General features: G+C 44.4%; 1 non-coding gene across 1 annotated transcript; it reads left to right on the top strand.

Moving 5' to 3' along the window:
- The first annotated feature begins 5044 nt into the window (after nt 1-5044).
- On the top strand, nt 5045-5240 carry LOC119451116 (U2 spliceosomal RNA). The gene has a single exon (XR_005191678.1). It is a non-coding gene; the product is annotated as a U2 spliceosomal RNA (small nuclear RNA).
- Nucleotides 5241-23648: the final 18408 nt, after the last annotated feature.

The raw sequence follows: 23648 nt of genomic DNA, 5'->3' as shown, positions 1-23648 counted from the left end.
CACGTAAAATCACAGGATTACATTTTTCCTGGAAACAGTCGTATGCACCATAAAACCAGATGTTAATAGACACGTTCTTAAGCGTTGTTTAGGCCTTCGATCAATTTTCATTCTGTACGATTAATGAACCTTTTGTATACCACCAAGCACACAACAACCGTAATGATAGATCGGGCAAACCACATCGAGTAGTGTTTTGCTGGCCTGTTCATGCCATTATCCGGATGAAATATGCAGGGCATCACGGGAATGGTAAGCTAAGATAAGAAGAAAAGTCGACACATTTCATGAAGTAAAAACTGTCCCGTTAGTATAGTCACCTTACATAAATCCACAATAATTTTGGATCGTTCCACGTAAATGTCAGTTTTTGAGTAATTGGCGCAACATTTATCTCCTTCGGCGCTACGGAACCAGCACTAGTATGTACAACACATTCAGAAACTTCAAGGTGCTTAGTGACAAAATGTCTCCAATACATTGGCAAGAGAATGTGCCAATTGGCCAGTGTCTACTACTCACGAGGCAAATGGGTGTGACAGCATGTTGGTCAACTTCGTCTTCATCAACTAAGGACTACGCATATGTTAGAGGAGCCTTCAGGTAAATTTCATCGGGTAATTTTTTTACAGGTTTAATGTAAATCCCATACTTTCTTTTCTAGATCATTTTGCACAACATCAGGCTGATAAATATACAGATTAAGAGACAAACCAATAAGCGACATAGTATGCCACAGTCGCATATCAATATTTCCTAGTTGTTTATTGCAGGCAAACTGATGAATCACAAGCATGGGAGCATCTCTTTGTGCGTATCGTGCGATATGTTTTATGAAGAAGAGGACGTTAGCAATACCCAGTCACCTAAATTTTCCTCTTCGTTCTATAGAGGGTTATTTTTCTGGGTTGAATTTCTTTGAACCAATCACTTCGTGCTCAAGGATTATAAATATATCTCGCCCCTCCCTCCCCGTTCCCCCTTACGCTTTAACCCCCCCCCCCCCCCCAAAAGCTAGAAACACCACTACGATAGTGAAACAATAGCTCTTGCAGTTCAATATTTCCAAACGCGCGCCCCATACACCCCTGAACGCTGGAAGCAATCTCAGCCGTACCGCACGTAATGCGAAGCTCTGGTCACGTAGATCCTCATAGGTTCGCGGGACCAGGGCGCGCGTGGCTCGCCGGTTTACTGCTTCAATCAGAATAGCACAACCCTCCACGGAACTGGCAATAACGATTGTAGCAACGCTCATGCTTGCTGACGTCATTGCGCAGCAGTGAATCTCCAACTATGCGACGTGCTCATTACTGCGGGGTGGCAGATTTCTGCATGCTATAGTTTTGTGAGTCGCCCTGACTGCATAGTAGGGGAGACGAAACAATGTAATTCTTCCATGTGGCCTACACCTGGCGGCAGTGCGGAAATTTCCGATCTGTCCAATCTGCGCAGATTGGTGGTGAATCGCGAAGCTAGGACGTTGGCGACGTGCTCCGTGAAGCGCATTTGATGCTCTTAAATAATCAAGGTAGCCCTAAGTTTGGTAAATGTATGTAATGGTAAGTTTTTGCGCACGCACGCAAAAGGCTTGATCTTGACAAAATATGTAGAGTTTCCCGCATTGTTGCAGAAAAGCGCCCACTTTCAGCATATATGGCTGCCCATTTTTAAAAATTGCTATTGAGAGATCAAGCTCCTGCTTTTTGGGGTCTTCCACTGCTTGCCTACGTTTGTGCAACAAAAGAACAGTAAAGTGTCTTTTCACGCCTTAGTCCCCAGTAATATACCACACAGTCAGCCCATGTATTATGTTATTGACCTCTTGAATGTATTTAAACTGAACAAGAAACAATTAACTCTGGGTCATCATCTCTAATTATGATGGTGTAGCACAAACAAAACCCTACACACGATTAAAAAGCCCATAAATTTCGCCACACTTCTGACAGATGCCAAAGAAGACCGAACACGCTAAGATATAATTAATCACTCGAGGTATAAATACCTCGTCAGTTTACGCTAGGCTATCACTTTGATATCTCAGAGTATCCACCTGATGCGTCTTGCTTCGTGCCAGCATTATTCATTGTGCCCCTGTATAATCTCATCCTCACACAAACAGGCTTTATTAGCCAAATCATGGCCGTAAGATCATTTATCTCACTCGACAAAAGCATAGGGTATAATCCGCCATTACTCAATACAGGTTGGGCAGTAATACCAGGTGTTTCTGCAAAGAAATTAAGCAATTTTTAAAAATCACCTGTGGCAGATAGCAGAATTCTAGTTCTTGAGCTGGTTCACTCGAAGAGGGAGACATAACTCGCCCGAGAAATCGAAATGCACAATCGACTAAATAACAATGAATCACGAATTATATTTTGACCTTAATAATTTGCGGTATATATTCCAATATACGAATTTTATCAGTGAGCTTGCAAGCTATATCTACTTGAAGCGAACACTAAGGATGGCGTTGGCTTCGAAATATGCTAGTCAAACTTTAGGTAGATATGAACTATGGCTCCACTTACTTTGTAAGAAAACGTCATTTTACGCATTGAAACACAAAAGTAGCTGGGACGCCCATGTATTTCGTCGCCAACTTCGCGAATTATTATCTCGAGACTGGTGTCATCCTGAAAATTTGTTCTTAAGTGGATACACCTTGCGAGCTCACGGCTACAATACGTAAATTTCAATGTGTGCCATAAAGTATTTATTTAAAAAATTAGTCGAATAAGCAATTAGATTTCCCCTATAAGTAATGTCCGCCTGTTTCAGAAATCCAGTTTAAGGATTGGGAATGTGCTGTCTGAGGTGATTTAAGAAATGGCTAAAGTCTGCGCTGGAACGGTTGTAGATTTAGAACATAAATGTCTGGACGTGCATTTAATAGATCAATTGATTGATTGGATTGATTGATTACAGTGTCACAAATCAATAAAGAAACAATAACACACCATATGCAATGGCCTTTGATAATTTTTTTCATATGAGCGCTTCCAATGTGCACACAAAGCTTGGAACATAAGACCTTCTCCATGCATACCGCTCGGATAGGAATGCAGTCGTAGAGGCTGGGATTTAAGCTCATGACGTCGTACTAATCAGCAGATAACCATTTCAAGCTCTTGAGACGTTGGCATGGAGAACCATACCAAACACTACAGAAACTAATTACTCCCGTTTCATTTGCGACACTCGCAAAATCATACACGTGTTTGTTTAGCCTAGCTCTTATCATGTGAATTAAGGTTAAAATGAGGGAACCTGTATGTTTTCAGCCTGATAGCCTGATTTAAATCTGTCCTGCGCCGCACTTTTGCTGATACGATCAACATTCACGGCCCGCAGTAAAACAACACGGATGGATAGGTAGGCGCACAACTACTTTGTATCGTGGTACGTAAAGCGTACATATTTGCTGTCTCCGGGAACATATGTGCAAATATGTTTTATTATTTTTCCTGATCTTGCTGGGAGGAAGTATGATTACAGAAGGTGCCGAGGCAACAAAACTGCTTCACATTTAAGTGTTCATAAATGTGTGATGCTGTCATGCAACTTTTAGAGAATGGCCGTTATTATGTGCCATATTGCTCAGTTCAGTTTATTTTCCACGCACCTAAAACAAATCGATTGTTTAACAAACAGGTGGTGCAGTCCATTTCACGTAAACCTTGAGTTTTCGCAGGGCCAGAAAGTACGTAGTAAGATTCAACAACAGCACTTGCCAAAGCTATACTTTTGTTTGTACAGTTACGTAGTTCATTGTGCTCCACTGGAGCAAAGTTTCTTTCCCATCATGAATAACAGCAATACACAAATAACCGTCGCATGCATCCTATACAATAATCAAGTCAATTGATGTAAAATGCAGAGGCGTTTTGCTTATTTTCCTACCGAACAACGTACAAGAACTGCGGATTTCATTTCTTTTATGTTCACGTAGAGGAATCTTTTATTGTCAAGGACCGAGGCTGGTTAAATCTGTGGAGTTAATAAATTTCTTTCTGTAGCGGAACATGAGAACGATGACGTAAGCACTAAGGTACACGGAAAGCGCCACAAGGTAATCAAAATCAAGTACCGAGTAAGCTCTTAGAAAATAAATCTGCGCAAAAAAAGAAATAAAAACGTCTCAGATGAAAAACATTCTGGTATACGAAGGGTTCGTCACGTTCCTTTTCTGCACCTACTGCTCTCTGCTTACAATCGAGTGCTCAAACATAGCCTGAAATAAAGATTGGCACTTTAGACGAAGCATCGAAATCGATAGCAAGGTTATAGCGCTACACTGAAGACGTCTCAGAACGCCAGCGCAAGCAGACATGCTCAAGCGCTGGCGTATTGTATAGGCCAGTGTATGAAGGCCAGTGTATAGGCCAGTGTATGAAGATCTCTGTTGGCGTAATGAGAGGCACCGCCATCGGCGCTCCAAGCGCCGCACCTCGATGGTGCACGGGGTGAGACCGAAGGAAAGTCGTTGGTGTTTTTCGGCGTCCAAAGAAAGGATTACACAGATTTAGCTTCAGGTAGAGTATCTGTGCCGCTCAGGCCAGCGTATACGCGCCACAATATGGCAGGCGCATATAGCTACTCTGCAAAAGAAAAAATAAGAAAATCTGTGACATTCTAATCTGTGAAGGGGGATGACCATCGAAGCTGTGTGTTTGGGTGATTGACCGTAGTCCGGTGTACCGTTTCATGTTTGCGGGATCGGCGCCACATGGACGGTTCGCATTTCTTTCTGCCTGGCGGTCCTGGCGGGCAGCACGCTTACGCATGGCGGCCGCGGCCCGCTCACCGTCGGTGGTCTCCTTCCGCCGCCGCCACTGCGCCCATTCCCTTTTCTTTTCACGCCGTCATTCTCGGCAGGCGCGCTGTTCTTCGTCAGACCGTACGACATGCGGCCTACCCACTTCACAGTCCGAACAGAACTGAGGAAAGGAGCCCACGAAGAGCATGACGTCAGGAGACAGAGGACACTCAGATTGGTATAACACTACTTTGAATACACAGGACGGCGTACACGTGTATGGTGCCAACGTAGGCGTAGCCGACGCGGGTCAAAGTGTAGTATCTGTTCTTATCAGCTTAATATCTGATACGGGTTGTATTTGGACCCAATATATTAAACTTATTTTTGCAAATTGGTGGAGTGCTTGAAGCCAGCTTCACCTCCGCCGCGGTCAGCCCGGTATTGCACAATCTTCGGGATCGGCCCACGTTTTTGGTCTACGGAAGAGCACTAGCCGACTGTCAGCGCACCAACACATACTCGTACACATTAGCGCTCATGACAGAAGCAGAATCCAGAACGCTGCCATTGCTCCTGCCGAGGCGACTGACCAGAGCGTGACGGTGACATTGGTGCGTTCATTTGGCTTCGTCGCTCTTGCAATCAAATGCAGTTCCCGTTTTTGCCGACCTTCTAAAGTCCAGACCATACGTACGCTTGCCGACGCGCGCAATGCGGTTTGCTCAAGCCAGCGCATTGGCCTAGCGTTTGTTATTGCACACAATGCTGAAATATTGATAAGCGATTGCGAAGAAATTATATGGAGCGGATTTCTGCCGTCGGCGTCGCCGTCGTCGGCCGTCGCCGTCGCCGTGAGGTTCCCTATGACGTCAACGGCGATGCATCTGTATGTGCGAGCTAGCGTTTGGCACACCTCGCGAAGTTTGGCGGTTTGCATGTACAAGAGACGCGCGCCGGAGCGCGCGCATTTGGCTCACTCATAGACGTTTTGACAAACATTGTTTCCATACTTTGTTATTGACAGTGCTTCACAATGCTGAAATATGGATAAGCGAAATTGTTTTATTTTTGGAGTTGTTAGATGAGCGAAAAAAAATGTCGCAGTTTCACCCGAAAGGCGAAGCATCAATTGCGATAGCAAATTAGTAGAGAGTTATACGGAGTAAGGATAATAGTTTTATCAGCTGTATACACTTGGACATGCAGCAGCACCAGCAACGCGCAGAACTGTTGTCGACGCCGTCGGCGTTTTGCCCGCGTTCGCACCGAATCCACACGGCGTTGGTGACTGTTGCCGGAGCCTCTGGGGGCGGCTAGGAGGTTTTCGACGAGATCAGAATGGGACACTCGTCGAGCAGCGTCCGAAGTCTTTACCACCTTCTCGCCTCACAACATTTTATATAAATACGCATTTGGTGCCGCAGCTCAACGTCGCCTCCCCTCCCTCCCTCCCTCGCGTCCCGTCCCCTCCCCTCCCCCCGGCCTTTCGCGTGACGGAAAAAGTCGCGTTTGCTCTCTATATATGGAAAGGAGGAAAGACGCTTACTTCTACAGCCCTTCAGGGAGCACGGCGCAGTTGGCGCTGAGCCGTGCTCCCTCAAGGGCTGCAGAAGATAGCGCCAACCTTTCCCTTTCCCTCAAGAACCACTTACCACCACCACGGCGCAGAACGCGCGTTTGCTCTCCGACGTGCGTTCGCTCCTCGTTAAAGCGCGCGTCCTTCGCGCCCTTTAACTCGCACATACAGCGTCCGGAGTACGGCGGTGATTTCATCGACGTTGACGTCATACGGAACCTCACGGCGAGGGCGACGATGACGGCAAAAATCCGCTTTGGTATGTCCATATAATTGCTATGGCCAATAAAAGTAAATAAAACGAACACTCTCGTGTGACATAAAGCTGCCTCACGGAGTGTTGATTGTACTTGAGTGTACTAGAATGGTGTATCTAGTACACTCTTAATTGTACCACGCCGTGGCTGCATAAACAGGCCCGTGAATTCGCGAGAAAGCCTGAGTGCCCAATATCTGTCGGGAACAGATATCCATTCTCGCGCCACGCTTGGACGCATATGATCTGTACCAGACCATCTGCGCCTGCATAGGCACGGCGGGGCGAGCTTGCGCGCACCGCCGAGCGTACAAGTGGTTTGGTCTTCACCCTGCACGCCCGGGCCTTACGCACACGTCATGAACAGCACAACGGTGGCTGCACGGCAAGGATGCGCCTAGAGTGTCCGTATCATTGTAGTCGCAATGGAACGCGTGTAACGCTTTTTAGTAGCACCTCAACATTTCACCAAAATTTTCTTTTTCAGTTTTTTTATGCTTGAAAAACAGGAGTGTCAGGCTAAAGCACTAGCGCCGGAGGAGGAATGGCGCCTCCAGACATCTCTCTAATCACGTAATTAATACGGCATAACAAATCGAAACTGCAGTTAGATTACATAAAAACTGGTGTCAGTAAGCTTTTTCTCGCATGTGGGCTTGCAAATAACCGAGTGACGACAGTGGAGTCATTGGATCCATGGATTAGGTTTGCTGATAGGAATAAATTTATTTGACATTTCAAATATTCCTACGTTTTATTGTTTTACCAAAATGGACATATTGAGAGCTGAAGAAGCGTAAAATAGCCATCATTCTGCATGGAGGCATACAGGCAGCGCTGTACGTTTCGTACTATTCCACGGCCACTGTTCGTATTATTCAAATATAGAACAACTGTGCTTGAGAGTGACGTCATGTTACTGTCGTGAGGCTGACGCTGTGCCCAGTTGCTAATTGCAATGAATTTGTCGCTGTGTCAGCATCTTAAGTACACCTGCGTGTCTCAAGTAAAGCGGTTAAATAAATGTAAGAAAACTGTTTATATTTTGCACGGCGCTTTGCACCATAGGGATTACTTGCCTGGCCGGTAGGAAGGCATGCTACCGCTGATTACGCAATCACTGTAATCGGCCCACTTTTTCTATTTCAGTTCCTACGGAATGGGACCAGTTGCTCGGCAAGAAAGTGACCGAGCAGACACGCGAACTACCAGGAGGAAGGGAACAAAAAGCTCAGCTTTAATAAAGGAGTTATGCACTTGAAAGCGCATACATGTTACAGTGCGGTTATTTGGTCACCATTTGTTGTTTCATTGCGTAATTGCGTAATTCCGTAATGAACAGAGCCGACCACCTGCACAATGCGCGGGTAGTACAGCTGAATATTTATGCTGATTTGTTATTTGAGTGCTGTCCTGTACGTTCCATTAGTAGTAGCAGCTGCGGCAGTCGAAGCAGCAGGAGAAGCAGCAGTAGCAACAGCGGGAGCAGCAGGAGCTGCAACAGCAGCAGAGGCGGCAGCATATCACAGGTCAGCAAAGTCAAGGTGGCGTTTCAAAAGGAAGCGTCGTCGCGTGCACAGCCAAGCCCATGGCGACGTGGCAGAACGCTCCTCGTCTTTTACTTAAACACTTCAATAGTTACTCGTATGGTAAAGCGCCTCCGGTGCTCGTCACTTAACGCTTTCTGTTGGTAGCCCCAAGTTCCTCAGAACCGAGACTTCATTGCACCAAGCCATCACTTGACATGCTCTTCCAGGCCATTTACATTTTAAAGAAAATCCCTAATGTCAGCACTGAATATTCATCAAAGGCTTCCATGGTTTCAGCTACGACACATACTCGGCCCATGGACTAACACTGTCCGTGCATCTTATGCAATGAAGACAGTTTTAACCTTCCGTACAGACATGGGACTTAATGAGATTACTTAATCAGTTTATATGTGGCGTTTTGTGTTGCGTTTGGTGCATGTTTATGTCTGTGAAATGTGCTGTGAATACCACTTTATTTTTTTATCATTCTCATTTAAACTAGCATGTTAAGCATGCAGTTAGGCAAACCGCTCCATAATTCATTATTGCTCTGAAAATTTGGAGAAAACACACACACACAAACATAAACGAAAGTGGGTTTTTATTTAGCGCTACCGTCATTCTTGATGATTCTAGCGAAAATACAGCTGATTGCTGTCTTTGATATCAGCCAAAGAAGCACTACTGTTTTGCCATGGTAATGTTGTTATTATAACGTTCGCGACGCGGATTTATCTAAAACAAGCGAGAAATTTAGGGGAACTGAGGGGCTAATTTTTTTAGTTACATTTGCCCATATAAAGCAAGCAGGCAATGAAGACAAAGAGTAGGATATATTACATAAAATTTTGACTTAATTAAAGAAATGTTAAGCAATAAGGAAATGAAAATGGATGAAAAGACAGTCTGTCGCAAGTGAGTCCTGAAGACCTGCGCTTGTCTTCCGTATTGCGCCTTTCAACTGCAGACGTCACGTACTACGTAAATTTAGGAACGGGGAACTGCCCAATAAGCGCTTGTATCTGTAACTTCTTCATGACATCTAGTGCAGCAGGCATGCTCAGCGTTCCCCACACAAACATATCTCTTCGCTTTCGTAGAAGTCATTCAATAAATTGTGGTCTTGATGTGGCCGTCATTGGCATCAGCTAATTACCACCATCATCAACATGACGCCGTCGCCGCTGTTTTATTACGTGTATTTGAAGAGAGTTTGGCGCCGATGTGTGGCGCCGTCTATTTAATGCTCTTCGCTGCCATGGTAGTTCATAACTGAAACAACGATCGGGTATACTATCGGGTAACTGAAACAATCGGGTATACTTACTTTAGGTACAAAATATAAATGACCCCACCATATAAATATTGACATAATCTATATGTCCACGCAATAAAAATTGTTTACACTGCATTAAAGCTCACAAAATATAAATGTTGTTATGATGCTCACACTACCTTGCTACGTTGTTACAAAGCAGTCGCCGTTCATGTGCTGCTATTGTTATAACATTCGTGGTTTATTTCTGCTCGGCATTAAAAGACTTCAGCATTGTAAAAATCTCTGAAGTCCAAGTAACTAGGTCGGGCTGAAGTGTTTTCAAACTGGCGAGGTTTGCAGCAGTACGCCTCCGGCTTCTTCGTTTTGCTTATATGCAAAAAACAATAAATTTTCTTTACAAATTCAAGTCTGCGTCTTCCAATGCGCCCTCGTCCAAATGCGGCCTTCGCAGCAAGCAAGGAATGCCGGCACCATGTGCTCAGCAACTAAATCAGTCTGCTAATGGTAAGACTAGGAGTACCGATAGCTTGAGGCCCTCTAGTATACTTGATCTACCTCGGCAGCCCTATGGGAATCATTTATCGTTTCAGCAAACTTTAAGGCGAAAGCCTGAAGTGGCTCGTTGCGCGATGGCCTAGAAAAAAAAAAAAACGGCGGCGTCTAGTCAAGTGGTTAAAAAAAAACACGTTACCTTCTCTGAGAGAGCGGCGGGTGGAGAAGGGACCGAGTGGCACGCACAGACACAAAAACAGGTGTTGCGTCGCTGACGTCACACGGCGGTGGCGGCGGTTATGGCGACAGTCGACTGCGAAGCGAGAGAGATGACGATGGAGGACGCTCGCGTGGCGCCTAGCAGATTGTGAATTTCGAGGAGCCACCGCGGAGCCCCGGGGACGGTGTGCGGTCGGTGGATCCCTTCACAACGGTCGACGCTGAAAATAGACTTTGATTTATATAGAGTCAAGATGTACAACAATCATATGTATCTTTAATTGTGTTTGGCTTGTGTTACACATTTGCAACACTTACTGGCGATAAGCATGCTGCCCTTTAGGTAGTGAATTAAGTGATCGCATGTGTCGTTGAGGAGGTCGACCTAGAGCGCCACATTAGTACTTCATACTGCCGCTCGTTATGTCTTGCAAGAAGTCTGACCCCTTCGATCGTATAATTTAATGCATTACCAAGTGTGCATCAGGCTTTCGCCTTTACGTGATTCAGGAGTGTAACATGCTGTCGAACTTTTTTGTGTGTTTGATAACGCATAGGTGTACTTATGCATGCACATATTAGGAAGCCCGCTAACCCAAATAACTATTTAAGATAATATGATGTAGAAAGTAAGTACAGTGCTGTTTTATTTCACAGAATGGCATTCATATACATGAACAGCTCTTAAAACAGAGAAATTCATGAGTTACACAGTGGTTTTTGCAAACAAGAAAATTTATTCTCTATTTGTCTATCTTCTCAAACGTGTCTCTCTTCTTCAAGAGTAAAAACTGCGCAGTAAGCTTGCCCCTATTGTGCCGTGAAAGTAGCGAATAAATTATACAAATGAAGGGATTACCCGGGTATAAAGTTAATGTTACACACAATTAATAGCCGTATAAAGTTGGTGCAGCAGCTTAAAATTAAACAGAGAAATGAATCCCCGTATGCGCTTTAAAAAATATAGAACATTTTAAAAAGTATTTGCTTGTTATTTTCTTGGGCCTTCTTCCTGAGGCCAAAGCAAGTTAAGCCTTTAAAGTTTCACAAGTACACGTGTGCCATGTAAAACAATATTTACTTGCTGCGAGAACGTTTTTCATTATTTGCGTCATCACTGATGAAAATCTGCACTAAATTAACCATCTCTGGGAATTCTGTAATAAATGCTTTCCTTAATTCTATGTAGCATGCCACCACTTCAACATCTCGCGTTCATTTTAAGCGAAGCTTTATAGGCTTACAAGTTTCGGCGGCGGCGGTGGTGGTGGTGGTGGTGTCCCGCTGAAAAGTGGGCCGATCTTGGTGATTGTGCAGAAAGGGTCAAAGAGAGAAAGAGAGAGAAAGAATGGAAGAAAGAGAGCAAAAGAGAAAGAAAGAGAGAGAGAATGAAACAGAGAGAGAATGAGAGAGAGAGAGAAAAAAAAGAGAGAGAAAAAAATAGAGAGAAAGAAAGAAAGAAAATCACCAGCCCTTCCCCTGCCGAGAAAATTCATTTATCGTGTGTTGCCGTGTGTGTACTTATCCTACTACTTTCCCTTCCCTTTCCTACTACTTTTCGTTCCCTTTCTTTCTAGTTTTGTTTCCCTTTCGTGCAACTTTTCGTGCAACTTTTCGTGCAACTTCCATTGCATTGTACGTTTCCTTTCCTCGATGCATACATTTAATAAACGTTTATGTGTTATTACTGTGAGATGTCGTGAACTTTACGTTATCCTAACGAAGGTCAGATACACACACGACAAAAGCTTCGCTTACCCCCATTTTCTCGACAGGGAAAGGGCTGGTGAATTATTTTTCTCGAGCACCCTGCTGGTACTCTCTTGCTAGCTCGATAAGAAATTTGTTGCAGTGGTTCGTGCAAAGTAAATTTTTTTGCTCGGTGCAGTGCCACTAGGCTTGCGGCAGGCTTCTTGCGTTTCTATTAGACATTGCGTCTTACACACGTTTAGCATACGTGTAAATCTTATGCACTTCCTATATTTAAAGATACAAACAATGCCATTTCTTTCCGTGTGGTTATGATTCATAGAGCGCTAAACTTACTGGTAATCAATAGTCTTCTTTCCTATTGCAGCGCAGCAAACCGGACGTGCGTCTGGTCAACTTCCTTGTCTTTCTTCTCTTCTGTTTCTCTCTCCCTTTCTCTCTCTATAAGCAACGTGCAACGCCGTAATTAGGTTGATCGTCAATGCTATCTGTTTTTTTTTTTGCACTAAATGATTGCACCTTTGTGCCAGGTGGATAAACATCCTTGCATTTTTCTTCACACTTCAATAATTTTTTTAGGTTATACCTAAAGACGCATCTAGCTTTTCAAGCCTTGTCCGCAATTTTGTAAGACAGTAGCCGACGTCGGTGTAATAACAACAAAACCGCCTCTCTGAAGGAGCCCTAATGCTTAGCATTACTTTAAGGCACCGTGCTAGGTACAGAAACCAGATAGGGTAGGTGGAGTGGACTATCAATCAATCAATCAATCAATCATCGAGTTTATTTACAGCGTGTAGATGTGTGGAAGCTTGGGCAAAAAGGCGAGCTTTAAGAAAGCCCGAGTCCCCATATACAAGGCATACAACAGCAGCATATAAGCGTGTTACATAGACGGAAGATGGATAATGTACACATGTCAATTTTACAGTTTCTGAGAATGTAACAAATAGGTTACGATATTATGTAAATTTCGCAAAGCACTAGCTTGTATTTTCTGCTTTAACACCATTAGGTAATTTGTGTGTTCTCAGAAGTACAGAGAAGCATTTGTTTTAAAATAAGCATTTTATTGCGATAGCAATTATATGGACACTTGAACCGGATTTCTGCCGTCGGCGTCGTCGTCGCCGTCATCGTCGCCGTCGCCGTCGCCGTCGCCGTGACGTTCCCTATAGATAAAATCTTCGCCGCGCGCCGTATGCCCGAGAGGAAGCGTGCGGAGACGCGCGCTATCACGGAGAGCGAACGCACTCTATCTCCCACGCGCAAGCAAGGAAGCAGGAAGCCAGCGCCGGAGGGAGCAAGGGGGGGGGGGGGGGGCACTTCTCTGCCAACAACCGCGCTCGTCGCTCGCTCGCACCGTCTCTTATCTCCACACGGCTCTGACCTTTAAGTGCATTCGCCACTCAGTTTCCGTTGAAGCGATAGACCGCACGTACCTTCGCCCGCTGCGGCGTATGCTTGCTGCCAGCGTTTTGACAGTCGTTGTCTGCTGTCATTCAGTGTGATCTCTTCGTGTTTGTGCGCGCTCACACCACGCTTGTTCATTCAGTTCGTAATAGTCGGGCCACATTTTCCAACGCACGCTACACACGCAATGCTGCCCGGATCGGCAGTGCAGCGCTACAGGTGTGTCCCTTCGCACGCGCTGCCCACGGGAAGCGCTTCTCATCAACACCACCGTTTCACACGCGCCTTCTCGTGGTCATCGAATCTCTCTTCATGTCGGTCTACTTACGCCGCAGCACACCTGCTTACTTAATCAGCTCATGTTTACTACAATTCATATTGCTACCAAAGCCGCTCACCTTACTTCGTATGACATTGCTGTGTTGCTATCGCATTCATTGCTTCGCCCTTAGGGCGAAACTGTGACATTTTTGTTACAATTGATTTGAAGTCTCTATCTACAATGGCGTTGAACTCTATCTTGAGGCTTAAAGCAGAACCAAATCAGAAAAACATACTTAATTAGAATATTTCAGCAAAATTGTTTTTTATAAACAAACAAAACACAATGGCTTCGAACTCTAATTGAAGAGGTTGGAAAAGAGGAGAAAGTTTCAAGAATTTATTTTTAATATCTCGCATGCTACATCTTTGCAATACCATTCTGCTGCTTCGCAATGTGTTCAACAAGTGAGGCAAACAATACCGTAACATTTGTTGTCCGTAGTCAGTTCGGCAAAAGGAGATGGTCCAGAAATCTTGGCTGCGAAACGAATAGCAATGAGTATTTCTTTTACATCAGCAATATGTATAAAAGTAAATTTATTGGGATAAACAGACTTTTTATATTTGACAGCTAAGTTCCAATCATAAAGTTTATATGCTGGTATGACATTAAAACGACGAAAGAAATCCTCACTATGCACGCGATGATCAACATTCGCTATTGACTGAAAAACCCTCTTTTCTAACATAACTATTCTGTGGCTATTTTTTGTGTTGAATTTCCCCACACTAAAGAGCAGTAGTTTATGCGTGATAAAAACAGTGTGTTACAGAGCGTTAGTTTTATCGATACAGGTAAAATGTGTCGAAATTTTCTCATAACACCTACACTTTTACACAGGTGAGATTGAACGCAGTCAAAGCGATCATCCCAGGGCATGTTTTTATGAAAAAGCACACCTAAAATTGTTATTGTGTTGACAAACTCTATAGCCGCTGCGCCCAGAAATAATTGATTGTTCATAGCGACTGGAAGTTGACGCGGATGAAAAAGAACAGCCTTTGTTTTGTCACAATTATTCAACAACAAGTTTGCTTTACTACCGTTTTGCATATCTTCCAGTGCTTTATTTATTTCAGGGGTTAAGCACCGCAGATTCCGGCCCCTAAAGAAACAGACTGGTATCATCAGCGTATATGCCATAGGTGGGTTTATTGTTGATAGTGGTTATGTCGTTTATGTAAAGGATGAACAATAGAGGGCCCAAAATGCTTCCTTGCGGAACGCCACTGACTACTTGTAAAAATGAGACTACTATAACTAAGCTTCCACATTGAAACCTCTATTTTAAGCAAGATTTCATGAAAAGTAGTGGCGCACCACGAATACCCTACAGTTGAAGTTTTTCTAGCAAGGTTTCATGATTAAGGCAGTCAAAAGCCTTTGAAAAGTCCGTGTAAATGCCTACACATATCTCTTTCACTTCAAAAGGCCTATGAATGATTTCTTCTGTGTCAGAAGGGCGTATTCAGTTGATTGATCATGGAAGAAGCCATACTGATATTAGTTTCGTAATTTAAATGCTTGACAAAATTTTATTAGCCATTTGCAAATAATATTCTCGGTGCCTTTTGAAAGTATCGGTAATATACAAATTGGTCTATAATTCGACAACTCATTTTTATCGCCCTTTTTGTACAGCACACTAACTTTAGAAATCTGCATCATTTTCGGGAAACAGCCTGTCGATAACGCAAGGTTGTATATGTGAGTAAGCAAGGGAGCAATGATTTCGAGCACAAACTTTACCATGTCTATTTGTACGTCGTCCATATCTCGCGCTCTGCCGTTTTTAAAGGACGCGTAAATGTCTCGCACCTCAAGCTCATCGCTTGGTTACAAAAAATACTTTGATCATTTTCCTTAATAAAATAGGTTGTAGAAGAAGTACGTTGCCCAATGTTGACTACGTCCCGAAACAATGTATTAAATTATTCAGCTAGTTCTACTCCGTGTATGCGTTGACCATTTACAATGAGTCCCTCAACAGTCGATGGCTGCTGCGCACGGTTTAGCAGCTTATTAAGTTTTTCTACACATCTACTCTTACATTACAGTATTCCCGCCGAGAACGGTAATGCAGATATCTTCTTTTCGTTCCTAAGAAAGGAGGTCAACTTATTTCGGTATTGTTTGAAGATTTCGAAACTAGTATCTAATTTAGTTTTAAGAACCTTTTTGAACAATCTTGTAAAGATTTCACTAGGGTACTGTACGTAGAACCCATTTATTACTACATTCTTCCCTCTAACCTCTTCGTCGTCTTCTCTTCTTCATAACCGCGCTGGCGATGTGGTTCGCCACACACTCCCAATCGGCTATCTTGGTCCCCACGAGGATAATACGGCAGCACATTCCCAATTGAAGCCTTTTCAACTTTTTACTGGGTCCTTGGTAGTATATTGTCTTCAGGAGTCCTTGCTGTCTGGCTGTCTTGACGACATAGTAAGGTCCTGTAAAGGGCGTTTTCGAATCAAGTCCCTTTCGAACCAGAACCCAGGAATCTGGTTCAATCTCCGGCATTTTTGTGCTGTGTCTGCGGTCAAAATTCTTTTTCATTGTCACTCTATATCTTTGTCGCTGCTGAGAAGTCTTGGGATGTTCCTTCAGATCAATTAGTTTCACTAAACCCAATTCGTGATCAGCTGGCAGCCATGAACTCGTGCCAAACGCCGCAAAATGTGGGCTGCATCCCAGGCCCGCTGTATACGATCTGTTGTGATGCGCTACGGCTCCTTCTAAGGCGCATTTCCAGCCGCCTTTGAATTCGGGGTATAATCGTATGTACATCTTCAAGTCCCTTATCATTCGCTCTGCAAGGGAATTCGCTTCCGGATGGTAAGGTGCTGGGAAACGAAGGGTGATATTTCTTTTCTCAGCCCAAAGTCTTACTTTCTCGCTTTTAAAGGCTGGGCCATTGTCTGCGACGACGACTCTGACGTTCTTGAAGAGTTCTCGTTCCAGCAATGATATCACGCAGTTTGCGTCCTCTTTCCCAGCTTTGGCGGCGACAAAACGCGTGCACTCGTCTACGGCGACAAGGAATGCTTGCGTCTTCTTAACTCCCTCCCCCTTCTTTTTGACTTCAGCGAAATCAAGATGAACAACCTCGAATGGGATATCGGAATACTCTGGCAAGACCATCCTGTTGCCTCTAGGCTTGTACTTGGCTTTAACAAGCTGGCACTGATGACAAGTCTTCACATAATTTGTGATGTCTTCTTTCATGTTTTTCCAAGTGAATCGCTGGGCTATTTTGTGGTATGTCTTCCAAAATCCGTCGTGCCCTCCTGACTCTGGACTGGTGTGGTAAAGCTTCAGGACTGTCGGCACTTTGGTCTCCGGAACGTGCAATTTTCCATTTCTTACTTCCATCTCCTGGGTGCCTTCCCAAAGCTGTAACAGGTTTACATTTCTAGTTGGGGTTTCGTGCGGCACGTGGAGTCGAGATAGGGCATCGGCATCTTGATGTTTCTGTCCCGGGCGATGTATGACGTCAAAGCTGAATTGTTGTACTTCGCTAACCCATCGAGCTATTCTGCCCTTCGGCTGCGATAGCTCTAACAGGTACGTCAACGCCTGGTTGTCTGTGAACAGCTTGAAGTGGTTTCCTTCCAAGTAGCTTCTGAAATATCGCAAGGCCATCACCACTGCCAGTGCTTCCTTCTCCGTAGTTGCATAATTTTCTTGTGTTTTCGTAAAAGTGCAAGAGTAGTAACCTACCACCCTCAGTTCTTTTCCTTGGCGTTCTGTTGCATCACGCTGATAGAGTATGGCACCTGCTCCATAATAAGATGCGTCGGTATATAGCTCAAAGGGCAACTTAAAGTCAGGGAGCATTAATACAGGGTCTGATGAAATGATGCGGACAAGCTCGGTGTAGCAATTCTCGCATTCTTCTGACCACATAAATGGCACGCCCTTTTGGGTCAGTGCAGTGAGACATTTCGTCTTTCTGGCATAGTCTCTTATGAATGCGCGGAAATGGCCCGCCAGTCCCAAAAACACTCGGAGGGAATGAACATCATACGGCTTCACCATCTTCTTGATGCGTTGCACACTCTCTTCCTTGGTGCTTTTTGTTTTACCGTCAAACACCCTACCGAGGAAAACCACCTTATTGCAAAAAAACTCACTTTTCTTCATGTTAATTTTAAGTCTTGCGGCGCCTAGAGCCTGAAGTACTTTACACAAATGCTCCTCATGGTTTTCCTTTGTCCTGGAGTAGACGATGATATCATCCACATACACATTGCAAAAGTTTCCAATGAATTTGCTCAGTGTTTCGTTCATCATCTTTTGGAACCACGACCCAGAATTCTTCCAGCCAAATGGTAACCGATTATACTCGTAGATGTCGAATGGTGTGACAAAGGCAGTGAATTTCTTAGTTTCTTCTTTTAATGGCACTTGCCAGTACCCCTTGCATAAGTCTATACGTGAAAACCATTCGCATCCTCCAGTCTCATCAATGATATCATCTATCCTAGGCATCGGGTATGGAAAAAGATCAGTCTGCTTGTTTATCATTCGGTAATCAGTGCACAGTCGGAATGATCCATCTTCCTTCGGTACAATGGTAATAGGGGAAGCAAAAGATGATGTCGATGGCCTAATGATCCCTGCCTCTAACATGCCTTGAAGTTCTTGCCTTAACCATACTTTCTTTTCATGGCTGAGGCTATATGGCTTTTTTCTGACGACTGTGCTGTCGCGCAACAAGAACGGCACCTCAATCGCTGTTGTGGCTTCGGGATATGGCCCAATGCATATTAGCTCGGGGAACTTCAACGGCACGTCTTCCGCGCAAGATAGCTTTCGTTCGTCGGGTGTTTCAGTCCAAGACGTATCTTGCTCACGTTGTCCAATGGTCACCTCGTCATTCCATAATATGTTAATCTTCATGCTCCTCATATCGGGCCGCGATAAAAGAAAGTCGAAGTCCACCGCTGACACGACGAGTGCTTCCACCTTGAACTTCTGACCTTGGAACTCAAGAGCTGTTTTTGTCCATTTATGATATTCCCGAGATGAACCATCGTAGCTACACACACGAATAGACTTCCCGGAAATGATGCTGGAGGAATCCACAATATTTTCATTAATTAGGCTTACGGAAGCACCAGTGTCAATTAATACTGACATGTTTCTGCTGTTTATAAGCATCGGCACTATTAAAACGCCTGATTTAACAAGGAACACCGTTTCTTCAGCGTAATGGTGAGGTTCGGTGGTGCCTTGACTTTCGGAGGTATGACTGCTGAAGGGGTACCGAGCATCATGTGTAGTTATCGCTTGGTCTCGAGTTGTTACCCTTGTCTTATTTGATGGTACATTAAAATCTGGGGTCATAATGTACGCCAGTGACTCAAGCAATTGGTCCATTGTGCTTGGCGACCTAGCTAGAACTTGTTTCTGGCACTCTCTTGTCATACCGTGTATAATGAGGGCGATAACAGACGATTCTGGAAGTTTCGGCTCGGCTGTACAAATTAAATGCCATTTTTCCAACACATATTCTCTGATGTTAACTGCCTTCTGTCTGTAGAATATGGCGTTATTCCAAAGTTCCACGGGATTCTTTTTAAATGCTCGAGAGAAACTCTCTTTCCATTCATCCCACGATTCGCTCAACTGTGAAGTGAACCGAAGATCGTACCATTTCCGCGCATTGCCACACAGAAATATCCGCATGTTCTGTATGCGATCCTCGTCAGTCAACCATTGGTTCCTGGAGCAAGCGTACTCATAAAAACGAAGCCAGGTATGTACACCGGACGAATTTCCATCAAATATGTCTGGTTTCAAGAAAGGCTGTTCTCTCTTGCTTCTAGATCTTGATAGCGCAACAAGAAGATCTACCAGCTGCTGCTGTTGCCTCATCTGGCATTGCTGAAGCTCAAGTAGTGCGTTCGTAACAGTTATATCATTGTCCAGCGGCACTACAGCTGGTTCAGTTTCGCGAGCTGAGATGGCTCCTTTAAAACAAGTTTCGGACTCGTCTTGTTCATTGCAGGCAGGAACGATACCTTTAGTGACGGGGTCGTCAGCCGTAAACCCGGAGGCACTTGGAACGCTCCGCAGAACATCAGGCGTGGTGACGTCCTCCAGTGGCCTGACATGTTGTTCGTCACTTGCTCTGTAGCCGTTGATGGTGGTTCGTCCCTCGTTGAACACGACGTTCATCTTCTTCTTCACAGGTTCCTGCTTTCGACTGCGCCAATGTAAAGATTTCACTAGGGTACTGTACGTAGAACCCATTTATTACTACATTCTTCCCTCTAACCTCTTCGTCGTCTTCTCTTCTTCATAACCGCGCTGGCGATGTGGTTCGCCACAAATCTCGTTTTTTGTTTTATTCGTTTTAAGCATTTGGGGTTAAACCATGGCTTACGACCCTTACCGCGGTTTTTTTTTTTGTCTTCGCCATTTCAATGAAATACTCATGGTAGATGCATTTAAAATTGGAAATGAATGCCTCGTAAGCTGCATCTGCAGATTCACTACGTTGAACTACTTCCCAATTTCGTTTTTGAATCCTTGAAAGGAAGGCATGCAAGGTTTGAGCTGTGAGTTATCGAGTTCTTATTTTTAATTTTCAGTCTTTTAGTTTTAATAAATTTCAGTTTTTTTAGGCTTAGGTTGACCTGCAGTTTTTGCGAGCAAATAAATGGGAAAGTGGTCGCTAATACTGGAGCACAAGGACTCCCGTTATCACGATTTCTGTGCCTATGTTTGTGATAAACACATCAAGCAGTGATGCAGTGTAGGCAGTGACACTTGTCGCTGTGTTCCCTAAAAGCGTATACCCATTCGAATCCACAGTACCAAAAAGGGTCGTTCGATTAGAAGAATGTTGTAATAAATCAATGGTAATATCACCTCCTCCTAGTAATAATTTATACCTGTTGTCGTTTACACCGCCAAGAAGCTTATCGAAATGATCAATGAAACAAACCGTGTTTCCGTCTGGCAGCCTGTATGCGCAAGTGCAATGGTTTCCTCACTTCGACGCAAAACAAACAAAAGGACAATTGAACAAACAAACAAAATGCAATGACTAAACACTCTGCACTGTGCCTTACTGATATGCTCTATGAATTAAGGAAGCAATAACAGTTCTGAAAAACAGTTGAATATCTTGCAGTATGAAGATAGTTTTTATTTTTACTTTTTAGTGGAAGTGCTTTACCTTTTAATGGACAAAGCTGCCCCCCACCTTCTTCATCTCGAAGTGCGATAACTTTCGTAAAGGAAAGAAAAATGGCAGAGGCGATAACATTCACCTAGAAGAACTGTAAATAAACTGCTGATTGTAGACTAAATTACGCTCATTTGGCACCTTACCCTGAGAAAACACCTGCTTTACTCTAAAAACACCATCAGGTAAAAAAGGAAAACCTGACCAGTATGATTGGTCACACCTGAGCAGTGTCAAGCGCGATACCACCTAGCTTGTTATGAGGAACACTTAGGGCAGTGACGCAGAAAGAAAAAAAAATCCCTGCGTTGTTGTCCCGCAGAAATGTTCCAGCACAACAGATAAAGAAAGTGGCTGGGAGCGGAAAGGGGCTAGCCAGAAGTTCAGCTTGAGACAACCGCCATCGCGCTGGGGTAAGAACGAAAGAGTTGCCGGAACTTGTGCTAATCCGAGAAATAGCAGCAAGAAGAAAAATCTCCAGCGTTCGCAGCTGTCCAAGACAGCTGCGGACGCTGAGAAGGTTCAGCCTGTTGTTTTTGTGTTCCTTCCTCTGTTATTTTCCGTTTGCACTCCTGAGGACGAAATATTTATCGGTGCACGGCTCTCACATCCTTCCTTCTTTTTTTTGTTCGCTTTCTTGTGGGCTCCATAATTGCCTCCTCTTTTCGATGCCCGTGAGCTCGGAATCACAACTTTCCCTCCTCGTGTACCAGGAGTGCTGTTGCTGACGTTGCTTGTGTTCTTCACTCTCTGTGTTTACTTGAGCAACTTTTCATTTGCATAGTTTTTTCTCTTTGTTAGTGTAGTATAGCAAGGCCTATGTCGTACTCGGTGGTACCTATTTCTTTTTTATTGTCACCAGTCCACACCGTTTGCCTCCACAGTTTCGTTCCACGGCAACCAAGCACAGGATAACAACTTCACTAGGAATATAAAACGCCTCAATTTTGAAACTTGTAACACTAGGAATGCAAATGGTTAGAAACTGAATGTCCCTCACGTTTAGCCTACAATACACGAACCAAGTTTGCTATATTACCTTTGCCTACTCGTATATCAAGTTCAACAAAATACTCAACGTGGCAACAGCATTGACACATATGAGTGCACCGGCTAGGCTATGACAGAAAAGCTGTTTTCTCGTGAGATATGCTGTCGCGATGAATTCATTGCGCTCTTTGAAATTCATAGTGCACATTGTCTTTGTGTTTTTTAAAATATCGCACTGTTTTCTTGTCTGCAGAGTACGCCTCTCTCCGAAATTTCATGCAATACAATACGTAAGGCAATTAGTTGACAACTGTATTAGTGAATTTTAGCTAATTAGACGATTATGCATTTCAATTTCTTGTGCAAGCAATGTCCGTCTCTTGGAGTAGACCAGCTCATGAACGAGACATGTCCTATCAGCCACCGGCAACCTTTCAACATTTTTGAAAGTGCTCGCTGACACACCCTATATATATATATATATATATATATATATATATATATATATATATATATATATATATATATATATATAAATTGTAAAGGAGAGACACAGAGACACAGCACCCGTTCCTGGGCCGGCTGTTCTTTTCTCCCTGCCTCGTCGTCTTCATTCTCTAGCGCCTGCCTTGCGAGCGCGCGCGGCCGAGTTCACTTCACCTTTACAATATATATATATATATATATATATATATATATATATATATATGCCGCAACGTCAAAGTCAGGGGTCACATAGCACTGCTCAAGAAGAGCAGCAGCAGGTCGCCTTTTTAATACTGCGCGCTGCCGCGACTTCTTCGCTGCACCTTGATGAAAATGCTCATGCATACTCGTATTGTCCTCTTCTTCACCGCAGTACAGGCGTGGTATTTGCGTGCCTCCTAAGGAAGCATCGTCCCGATGCGCTACTTAAGCGTATGAGGGTGGTGTACAATGACACAGAGTAACACACGCAAAACAACAACAAAAAAGTTGTCGCAGTTTCACCTGAAAGCCGAAGCATCAATTGCGATAGCAAACTTGTAGAGAGCTATACGGAGTAATGATATTAGCTTTATCAGCTGTATAAACTTGGACATGCAGCAGCATCGGCAACACGCAGAACTGTTGTCGACGCCATCGGCGTTTTGCCCGCGTTAGCTCAAAATGCGTGTGGCGTTGGTGACTGTTGCCGGAGCCTCTGATATAAATAGGCACTTGGTGCCGCAGCTAAACGTCGCCTCCCTTCCCTCCCCCACCTCCACGGCCTCTCACGCGTCTGAAGAAGGCGCGTTTGCTCTACATGTATGGTGATTGTAAAGGAGAAAAGAGACGCCTACTTCTGCAGCCCTTAAGCGAGTACGGCGCAGAACGCGCGTTTGTTCTCCGCCGTGCGTTCACTCCCCGTGAAAGACGCGCCCCTCGCGCCCTTTCACTCGCACATACAGCGTTCGGCGCTAAAGGCGCTGAGCCGTGCTCCCTCAAGGGCTGCAGAAGATAGCGCCAACCTTTCCCTTTCCCTCAAGAACCACTTATCATCGGCGACGATTTCATCTCCAAATGACGTCATACGGAACCTCACGGCGACGGCGACGGCGACGCCGACGGCAGAAATCTGCTTTTGAGTGTCCATATAATTGCTATCGCAATAAAAAGAAACTTAGTTCGACAGGTACGGCTTCATCCGCACCACATGCACCACTTCGGGTAAGTGCTTGCGGTGACTGGAGCTATTGTGACTGTGAGGAACGACCTCGTAGGTCACGTCGCTCAGGCGTCGGATGACTCTTTACGGCCCAAAGTACCGTCTCAGCAGTTTTTCGGAAAGTCCACGACGGCGTTTGAGTATCCAAACCCATACTTTCTCGTCGGGAGAATTCAAAACGGACGCGTGTCGAGACAGAG

This window comes from Dermacentor silvarum, chromosome 4 (assembly GCF_013339745.2).
Source record: "Dermacentor silvarum isolate Dsil-2018 chromosome 4, BIME_Dsil_1.4, whole genome shotgun sequence".
Classification (NCBI taxonomy): Eukaryota; Metazoa; Arthropoda; class Arachnida; order Ixodida; family Ixodidae; genus Dermacentor; species Dermacentor silvarum.
Note: the sequence above shows the minus strand (reverse complement) of the source record. Positions and strands in the feature narration are given on the sequence as shown.